This window comes from Phalangium opilio, unplaced genomic scaffold (genome assembly GCF_054372755.1).
Source record: "Phalangium opilio isolate 3A_F unplaced genomic scaffold, DU_Popi_V2 ptg000077l_1, whole genome shotgun sequence".
Classification (NCBI taxonomy): Eukaryota; Metazoa; Arthropoda; class Arachnida; order Opiliones; family Phalangiidae; genus Phalangium; species Phalangium opilio.
In genome coordinates this window covers 4,259,626-4,269,950 of record NW_028324185.1, presented here as the reverse complement: position 1 = coordinate 4,269,950, position 10,325 = coordinate 4,259,626, and the positions used below count along the sequence as shown (strand labels likewise).

General features: G+C 34.1%; 1 long non-coding RNA gene across 1 annotated transcript; it reads left to right on the top strand.

Moving 5' to 3' along the window:
- Positions 1-9,400: 9,400 nt before the first annotated feature.
- On the top strand, positions 9,401-9,867 carry LOC149656996 (uncharacterized). Its single transcript, XR_016370034.1, has 3 exons — positions 9,401-9,440; positions 9,523-9,599; positions 9,841-9,867. It is a non-coding gene; the product is annotated as an uncharacterized LOC149656996 (long non-coding RNA).
- The last annotated feature ends 458 nt before the right edge of the window (positions 9,868-10,325 follow it).

The window sequence follows — 10,325 nt, the reverse complement described above, 5'->3', positions numbered from 1 at the left end:
TGCTCGTCGTTGAGAGATTCCGTTGGAGTAAACTCCAAGCTATGTTTGTGTTCCTTACGCGGAACGCCATTTAAGGGTGTCATGATACAGTCTTCTGACCATGCCGCAGGGTCACTAAGTTTATCGAACTCCATAGGGTCTGTACAGGTCACATAGAACGAAGAAAGGGAAGCTGTTGGACTCTTGGATTTAAGTCGTATACAGTGAGCCGTCTTAATCTGGGATTCTTCTCCAAGGATGTCCTTTAGTTCCTCTGACAGTAGGGATTGGTCAAGACGACTCGTCGAATATTGGGTTCCTTAGGGGCAAACGTTACACCCGTAGGAGCTGTCGGTCGATTAATCCATGGGGCCCTTGGTGCAAGAAGGCCCAGTGATGGCCGAGAGGCAAGGCGAACCATGGGTAGTCCAGTTTCAGAAATAAAGGTCGGTGGAGGTCTCTGGAGGGCTGACCGTAGTTCCTCATTCTTCTTTTCGACAAAGGCATTGTCTTTCTCCAGAGCCATGACTTTGGAGTCCAATGTATCAACGTGAAGGTGGAGGGTATCCAGTTTCGAGATAAAAACCACGAGGACAGAGTCAGGCTTTTATATTACTGGATTTTTTTAAATTTCGTCAAGATGATATTAGTTTTTTTGTTTACTTCATGACAATTAATGATTTTAGTGTGCCTTTTTTTATTTAATGAGAAATAATGATATAAAAGGTGTTTTTTTAAATTTCAAAGTAAATTATATAAGTGCGTTTTTTTTAATTTCATAATGAATTATATAAGTGGTTTTTTTAATTTCATAATGAATTATATAAGTGGTTTTTTTAATTTCATAATGAATGACATTAGTAAGTTTTTAAAATTAAAATAATGATATTGGTGGGGTTTTTAATTTCATAGTAAAATATATTAGTGGGTTTTTAATTTCATAGTAAAATATATTAGTGGGTTTTTAGTTCCATAGTAAAATATATTAGTGGGTTTTTAGTTCCATAGTAAAATATATTAGTGGATTTTTAATTTCATAGTAAAATTATAAAAAAACGTCTTGGTTTGGACCAAGGTCGAAAAAACAAACGATATGTGTGAGGTTTATCAATTGGCTGAAGTTTCAGATATTGCAATTTTTTTAGTTATTTTTATTCCTTTAATCCTTAATCAATATTAAATTCAATCAACTGATTTTACTGTTAATCGATCTATTCCCTCTAAATTAATTGAAAAAATTACATATCTACGCTTTTTCAAGAACAATTACATTTTCCGAAAACATTTTATCATGAAATTAATTATTTTGAAGGGAGTATCTGTTGAGAGCTCAGTATTGAATATTTGAAATACTCTGTCTAAAAAGACCAAGCGAACTTTGACATAATTCGAAAGGAAAATGTAAATATGTAATATTGGATGCCAAACCAGGGTGTTGCACGAATTCATACATTTAATTTCGTATATCGAAATGCTACATTTCTAACGTCGCGACTATGAAAGAAAGGTTGTACTGCAATTTCCCTCTTTCTTGGGGGGGGGGTTAAGTTAAGTGTGGCCTTCGTTTAACTGGTAATGAATGGAAATGAATATAACAAGCCATTGGTACTGAAATGTATTTCTTTTTATGTAATCTTTATCTATACCTTTGGTTATATTTATACCGATATCATATTTTCCCAGTGCTACAGATAGCTACCTACTAACAAAAACCACACAGGATAAACGATGTTGCTTTGTCTTAAGTATACGGCATTCGTTTATTAACTAGTCTGAACAAAATAAATTTCAATTATCATATTTTTTTTAACATCAGTCTTCTTAGCAACTTACCGATTTAAGTTTTTTTTTGATGCAAACTTGAAAAGTCAAGCCAGCAACAATTAAAACTATGTCCGTCAAGGAGCTTACACGAAATCCCTTCAAAATAATTAATTTCATGATAAAATGTTTTCGGAAAATGTAATTGTTCTTGAAAAAGCGTAGATATGTAATTTTTTAAATTAATTTAGAGAAAATAGATCGATTAACAGTAAAATCAGTTGATTGAATTTAATATTGATTAAGGATTAAATGGATGAAAATAACTAAAAAAATGCAATATCTGAACTTCAGCCAATTGATAAACCTCACACATATCGTTTGTTTTTTCGGCTTTGGTCCAAACCAAGCAGACATGGGCGAACCCCCAGCCTCTCCCACTCCCACTCCTCAAATCCTTTTAGCAGGGACCGAGCAGCTCACTCCAACTGGTTTTCCATAGTAGGCCTTTCCAGTAAACCTCGCTCCTTTCCCAAACAAAACATCATAGTAACTTTTCACTCCTCTCACTGCTCATTTTATCTCGTAGTTTTAGTAAACCTCCTCTCATCTCAATTAAGATAAAAATTAAAATGTTTCACTCCTCTCACTGCTCATTATCTTTCGTAGTTTTATTACACCTCCTCTCATCTCAATTAAGATAAAATTAAAATTTTTTCACTCCTCTCACTACTCATTTTTTCTCGTAGTTTTATTGAACCTCCTCTCACCTCTTATTATGTAAAATGTTTTCCAAGACTTAATCCACTCATCTCTCTCAATCTAAAATATTTTTCAGATATGAAAATTACTCCGGTACTTTCAGAGCCTCACCTACACCTAGCACTGAAGTTTCTAACATTTCCGTGTCACTCTTCCATTAGCAACAATTCACCCATGAAAACTTTCCAAAAAAAATATGAGACATTATTTTTATAGTAATTTTTTTATTAGAAAAGGTAGACTAGATCATTCACTAGACTAGACATGTTTATTTGTACTTTTTAAGTATCACCAAAAGTAACATATTATTATGTTACTTATGCTATCACATTAGTGCATTTCCATTAGGGAATATTGTTTTTCATAGTCATTGCACCTCTATACTCTCTATAGAGAATTAATCTTTCAAGTTGCACTGGAGTTAATCGGCCACGTCGCGCCCGCTTTAAAGGGATAGGTTCAATGTTTTCCGACTAGTACAAGATGAGGGTAGTTTTAGGTAAAAAAATGTGCCTAAAATTATGTGTGCCAAAAAAATCGAATTAAAACGTTTAAAATTAAGAAAAGTACGTTAGATATTTTGAAATTCAAACTAGCCGTGAAATACCGCCCAACTTGTTTTTCACACTATGACGTTGCAAATGTCTCTTGATTCATTGGTTGTTTGGAAATAGGAAAATGAAGGGAGCTCTAGACCACTGTATAGTAACTTTTCACATTCACTATCACTGGGGAAGCGGCGCATATTTGAGAAGACCTTTGTAAACATAATTCTGATTTTTCATGTTTATTATCCTTTGTTCTCTTAACTCTTGGTTACGTTGTAGAGTAAGGATGATAGCGATTTGTCAAAATTATTACAGGTAATGTCCAAAACACCACATTTTTGCGCTATTTGGCAAAGGCTTAGCTTCCATGTATAATAATGGTATGGCTTTATTTTAGCCTAATGGCCTTAATCTAAGTTTTAACATATTTTTAATTGTAATTAAACACAGTAAAACAATTACTTTGAACACCAAAATTACAGTGAAACTATTTACCTTCCTTTATAACTTTGAAAGCATCCCCGTATCGAAATAAGGTATACTAATTTGGCGAAAATGCAGAATAGTGTGAAAACTACTTTTAGGAGTAAATCTACTGCACCTCGCGGGAGTAATTTACTTTTTTGGCTCATGTATTCGCAAACGACTGTAGAGGGGGCAGTGATCGGAGCGGCGCCGAAAACTAATACATTTAAAAATTAATTAAAAATAGTTAAGTTATTAAAACTATCAATATCTATATATTTTTGAAAACGTAATCTGATTTAAAAAATGAAAGCTTTTCATTAGTAGTCAAAAGATTGATTCTATCCCTTTAAGTTGAAATTAACGTAGGATTCTGTTTCGGCATTGTCCATTTAGGTTATGAAATGAGTTTTAATAAATAATTAACCATAATTGCATTTTTGAGGAGCTTCTGATTCTTATTTTACCCTAAACTTGAGAATTTCGCGCCTATTAATGTACTGTAAAGATAATTAAAATTAATATAAGAGTGAAATAGAAAACATTTGGCTTTACCAACGGCTTGGGTAGTTTTAATATTATTTTATTAGTTTATTTTAAAGTTATTTCAGTTTTTATCCAGAAAAATGTATATTTTTGGTTTAATTTCACTTTAATTATACTTAATTAAGTTTAAATTAAAGCTGGATTGTGTTTCGACAGTGTTCATTTAGGTTATAAAAAGAGTTTAAATAAATAACTGACCTTTATTGTAATGTTTAGAGGAGTTTTTGATTATTCCAACACATTGCTTTCAATTTTTATCATACTCTTGCAAAATTATTGGTAACGGAAAGAACATTTATGTAATAAGTTAATGAATGATGCTATTCTATAGTTTGGCTTTTATGTCAGTAATGCAATGTGGACTGTGGAAATAGCGTGTAACCGATTGGCGAACAGCGTAACTCTTTGACTCCCACGTGGTTACGTTGGAAAAATCTCCGCTGATGTAAACATAAAAATTATTTCACTAATAAAATTACATAACGACACTGTCTTCCTGGATTAACCAGCACCACTGTTACTTCTATTTATGGATTAAACAATCCACTGTTGGTAACAAATAGTTTAAAAAATGATTACGTAACATCATTAGGATTAAAAATTGTTTTAACGAATGATGATGCGTTGGTTGAGTTTCAGGAATTATATCACACACCTTCAAATTAGTAGAATTTTAGTGAGATTAACAAATAATGAAACCCTGTATACCTCATACGGGAATGTTGAATTAACTGAGCTAACGTAAACACCACTCGTTTAACTTCCCTAGCGAAAACACATTAAACTTTTTGTCATCATTCCAGTAGTATTTTGAAGTTTTCTAACTTTTCACTAGGTGAAAACACTCTATTTCAAGAGTCAACACGTTATGAAATTGAATAGATATAACATTTTTACTTCAAATTGGAAGGGCCCCGTAAATCCGGTAAAATCTAGGATATGTTTCTAGCAGGAAACGAAGCAGACTACAGACAACAGAATTCCAAAAAAGAGCTGGAAATTAGCTTTTTTAATAATCTTTAAAGAGGAATGACACTATAAAGACTATATTACAGTCTTTACAGAGACTTACTAAGCCTTGGCCGTAAAGAAGGTCGAAAAACGTATTTCAAACGATATAAAAACCTCTATTAACTGTAACTGTTTACCTGTATTACTTTTTTAGACGACCTGATAACAAAGTATTTCTTTCTAAGGGTGTTGTAGTTAGTTAGAAAATCCAAATAAAGTTGTTCAAGCTCGGAAAATACTAAACAAGCGTCGACTGCTCAAAAACAAGTTCTTAAGATAATAGCCTCCTGGATCACGCGACTTGCGGACGCAGGCTGCTCGCGCTATAGGTTCAACTTCCACAGAATGAAGCAAACTGAAAATGTCAACTTAACTTGTTATCAGGCACAAAGCTAGGCTCTTCCTTGTTCTCAATCTGGTTGAAAATTGAAGAAATGGGTACAGCGCGCTAAAAGGTTAACATGAAGTTTAACTCAAGAGCCGTACTTCCGTTATTAACTAAAATTAACATACTTAGACTGATTAGACTACCCGATCGCACACCTTGAATACTTAATTGTTAAATTAAGAGTTTTCCGAAAAGTAACTTCACTCTAGTTTTTCAGTTAGAGGTGGTTAAATATCACGAAAAACCCCATGTTAATCTCCATAGGAAAATTGGTAAAAGCATGTGAATTTTGCTTTAACGTTACAAAAGAGTATCAAGTCATATCTACAAGGGCACATTAACTTCAAAGTATGAATCTCGAATCTTTATTTTCAACGAAAATCTATCCTATTGTTACTTTTTTGTATTAAAAATGTCTGTTTTATTTTCCTTACGTAATTTGTCAACGGTCACTTACCGTATATAAGTCAAATCTTTTATTAAAAGCCATACTAAATAATGAGTCTTTTTATGTTTGAGTATTTATAGACTTATTTGAAAACAATCACGATTTATTTTACTCTTTCCGCTGTTAATGTTACTTAATAACAATTGAAAATTTATCAGCAACTCTTTACAGCCTTTGAGAGTTTAGGATTTGGACTTCAAAATGACGCAGCCCGAATTTGAATTTATGGGAAATGATCGATATTTTAAATGCAAGTACCTAGAATTTGAATTTTCAAATCTTAATTGTTGTTTTCGATTTTAACATTAATTAATTAATATAGGTACGCCGAAGAGACTCCAATAAATGTATCAACAATTAGGGTGAGTTTATCAACATTCGGCCCCAAGCCTCAGATGGATTTCTTTTTATTGATGGCAATTAAACTTAAATATTTCTTATCAGGAAGCTTGGGAGATTAAAAGCCACGAGTAATTATTCACAATCATGGCGGATTACTTAAAACGTTCTCTCAACATAAAGTAGTTTTCATATTACCTTGAATTGACTTATGGAAAATTATGAACTTATGGTTTCAGGTCAATTTACGAAGAGCATAAAGTACCCATTATGAGCTTTCTAAAATATCCACCGTGCCTGCTTTTTTCAACGTAAGTGAAAGAGAAATTAGGGTAAACAGATATAGAAATTTTAATCACTCTTGTTTGTTTAGAAAGCAAATGTTATCATGATTGAAAAATCACGCTCATCTTTCGAGGGCCGACAGGAATATTTCAGTCCAGCTCCGGTTTTCGAAACAGTCCGGACGGTCATCGTGTCCGCGGCTCCGAAGAAAGTCACGTCCATTTCTTTACCCTTCTTAAATATGGACACTCCAGTAAACTTTGCAATTACAATCCATTCAATATCCTTGCCATTCTTAAATATGGACACTCCAGTAAACTTTGCAATTACAATCCATTCAATATCCATTTCATTGAATTACATTCTTGGTTCAATTAGGTGGTGATTTTATTGGGATTTACCTTGGTCCTTATGTCACTTTTGCTCGTCATTCACTCTATCGTAACCAACAAATACAAGTCGTTGCCCATCAAGGAAGTTGTCAAAAAATTGGCTAAATAAACTCTGCAAAATTTTTGGGAGAACGCCTCGCTCTTGTGCGCCGAAAGTAAGCAATTATTACCAGAGATTGTGTTGCCATAACGACAGACATGATTATGTTCGCTATAGCGATTCCCTCAATTTTTCCCCACATTACTTGTCGTCTGCTCGCTTCGTCGTGGCTGATCGGAGTGACTTTCATTTTGATTTTCTTGGGTTCTTTCTTGAGGTCGGAGTTCACGACGGAAAGGTACAATAGCATCGACACTCTCTCGGACTTGATCAAAGCGGGAATTCCACCTATAGTTCTCAAAGGAAGCCAAACTTTCGGCTATCTGAAATGTTGGGTAAATATAGCCGTTGTCGTGTTACGTCCTTCATTCTTTTAACGTCATTGATGCGAATCTATAGGCAACCAGGATAAAGTTGTCAAAGAATGGCTAGACGCACTTGATCAAGAGAAACTCTTCGGTTCTCGAATGGATTATGGGAACCTTGATGGATACATTCCGATTATTTCTAAGGAAAAATGTCCAATAGCGGTTGACCCATATTTTTCTTGGTTCTTGGGGGAATACCTGTCATCTGATTCCGAAAGTACAAAGTTCTTGGCAGAAAACGGAGGTCTTTACTTTTCGCTGCACGACCTTGGGTTCGACTACTCGCACCTCCTTTTCAACACCTCTTGGTTGAGAAGCTCGCCGCAAGTGCATGAAAACCTCCAACTGATATCGGTACTAATTTCTTATTGTAAACCAATTAAAGCGCTTGATCAATGTTTTTATTACAACATGGAACCAGTTTTCGAAACGCAAGTTTTCAAGTATCTGTATCTTGAAAAGGGTTACGTGAATGAACAAGTCAAGTGGAAGAGACCGTTGAAAAGCACGACTGATTTGGACCTGAGTAGCGTCGGCGTTCCATTCTACTTGCTCTTCATGTTGTTGTCAGGAACAGTAGCCGTGGCCATCACCGAAATAATCTTCAACCACTTTGCCTAAACGCTGAAAATTTAGTATTTGACGACACGAAATTGAAAACACAATTTACATTTTCTGCTTCTAAAAATATTACGCACGTTACGTAATTTTAAATCTACCCTAACTCTTAATGGGTTATTATGTACTTGTAATATTATTGCGAATAAGAATATGCACTCGAGTGTGAAATCAATTAGCAATCGAATCAAAACTAAACTTATCTTATTTCTTATCTACCTGGATCAAATTTATCGACAAAGCGTAAACTTTACCCAACCCCTTCAGTGTTTAATACATCCACGGTTCCATATCTTCTCCCTAGATTGGAAACCACAGAACTGACTAAATAGCTAGAGCAACAATACATCAAAGATGGGTCAAAAAGTTGAGTCAGCAAAAATTGGTCAACGATAAATTTTTAATATAGTGATTTAACTTGTCCAACTTATATTTGCACGACCCAACCAGTTAACTCAACTCAAGTTGACTCATCTAAATGAGTAGAAAAGTTCTATCGTTTGAAAATGCCTTTAGTAATTTTGAACATACTATTCATAGGGTAAAAAGAGAGATTATACTGCCAAGCCTATATAGACAGTCACTTGATCGTAAGATGATTTTAGTCGAGTCTGAAAGGGCCTTTAAACCTGACCTACATTATTTTCCTGTAAACAGTCGAACGACAATAGTCATTTAATCGGAAAACCTACCAACCATAATGTCATAATGTTTTTTCCACGATAAACAACAGTAGAAATGATTCCCGTACAAAATTTGATTAGCTTTCTTCCAAATCAAACACACCACTCTTCTACTAAAGGTTTTATTAAACAAAAAAATTATCAGATTCTCTGATGCGTCGAAAAAAGTAATCATCGATATTAAATTCACTTTTAAATCGCGTCAAGCTTCAAGATACTTCTAAATATACACTGTCTTTATTTCTGTTACAATATGAACAGTTAAAAGAGCAGCTGCGAGTGTGTGGTTAAGGTTGGTCTTATTGACCCAACCTGAAAGGCGAGCACAATTTAAATATTACAAGTCTTTAATGCTATCGTTGACTTTTAAAAATCACTAATTAAAGGTACGCTCAAGGAACACCAATAAATGTACCGACAATATTGGTGAGTTTCTCAACATTCGGTCTCTCGTCTCTGCCAATTCATTTTCATGATCAAATTTGAAGCTTCAATATTTCTTATCAGGAAAACGTTACTTCATAACAATTAAAAATTTATCAGCAACTCTTTACAGCTTTTGAGGGTTTCGGATTTGGACTTCAAAATGGCAATGAATCAATTTGAATTTATGGGAAATGATCGATATTTTAAATACAAGTACCTTGAATTTGAATTTTCAAATCTTATATGTTATCGTTGATTTGAAAAAGAGCTTATTTTGGTAGGTACGCCCAAGAGACTCCAATAAATGTATCGACAATTAGGGTGAGTTTATCAACATTCGGTCCCAAGCCTCAGATGGATTTCTTTTTTCTAATGGCAATTAAACTTAAATATTTCTCGTCAGGAATCGTGGGAGATTAAAAGCCACGAGTCATTTTACAAAATCATGGAAGATTATTTGAAACGATCCCTCAACATAAAGTATTTTCATACTACCTTAAAATAGAATGAGTAATTGGGCCGAACGAGAAATAATCGTGTTAACACACTATTTCTCACAAGTTCGGTCAAATGGGTGTAGCGAATATTCGATAATTTTAATATTATTGACCTATTTTGACTCTAATAATTTTAAACGTATGAAACTGACGATTATTCAACATTTTTAATGATTAAAAGCAAAATTTGTTGATGATTCCTTAATATAAACTTATGGTTTTAGGTCAATTTACGAAGGACATAAAGTGGCCATTAATGACCTTTATAAGATATCCCATGCACCTGATTTTTCCAACGTAAGTGAAATGAAATAAGACCAAACTGTTAGTCTATACAGGGGTACTAATTTTAAATAACTTTTATTCTTATTTAAGAATGCAAACGTTATCCTGGTAGAAAAGTCAAGCTTATTTTTCGATGGCCGACAGGAATATTTCAGCCCAGCTCCAGTTTACGAAACCGTCCGGATGATCATCGTGTCCGCGGCTCCGAAGAAAGTCACGTTAACATCCTTGTCATTTTTAAATATGGACACTCCGGTAAACCTAACAATTACAATCTATTCCATATCCATTTCGTTGGACTACAATCTTGGTTCAATTAGGTGGTGATTTTAATGGGATTTACCTTGGTCCTTCTGTCACTTTTGCTTGTCATTTACTCCATCGTAACCAAGAAATACAAGTCTTTGCCCACCAAGAAAGTTGT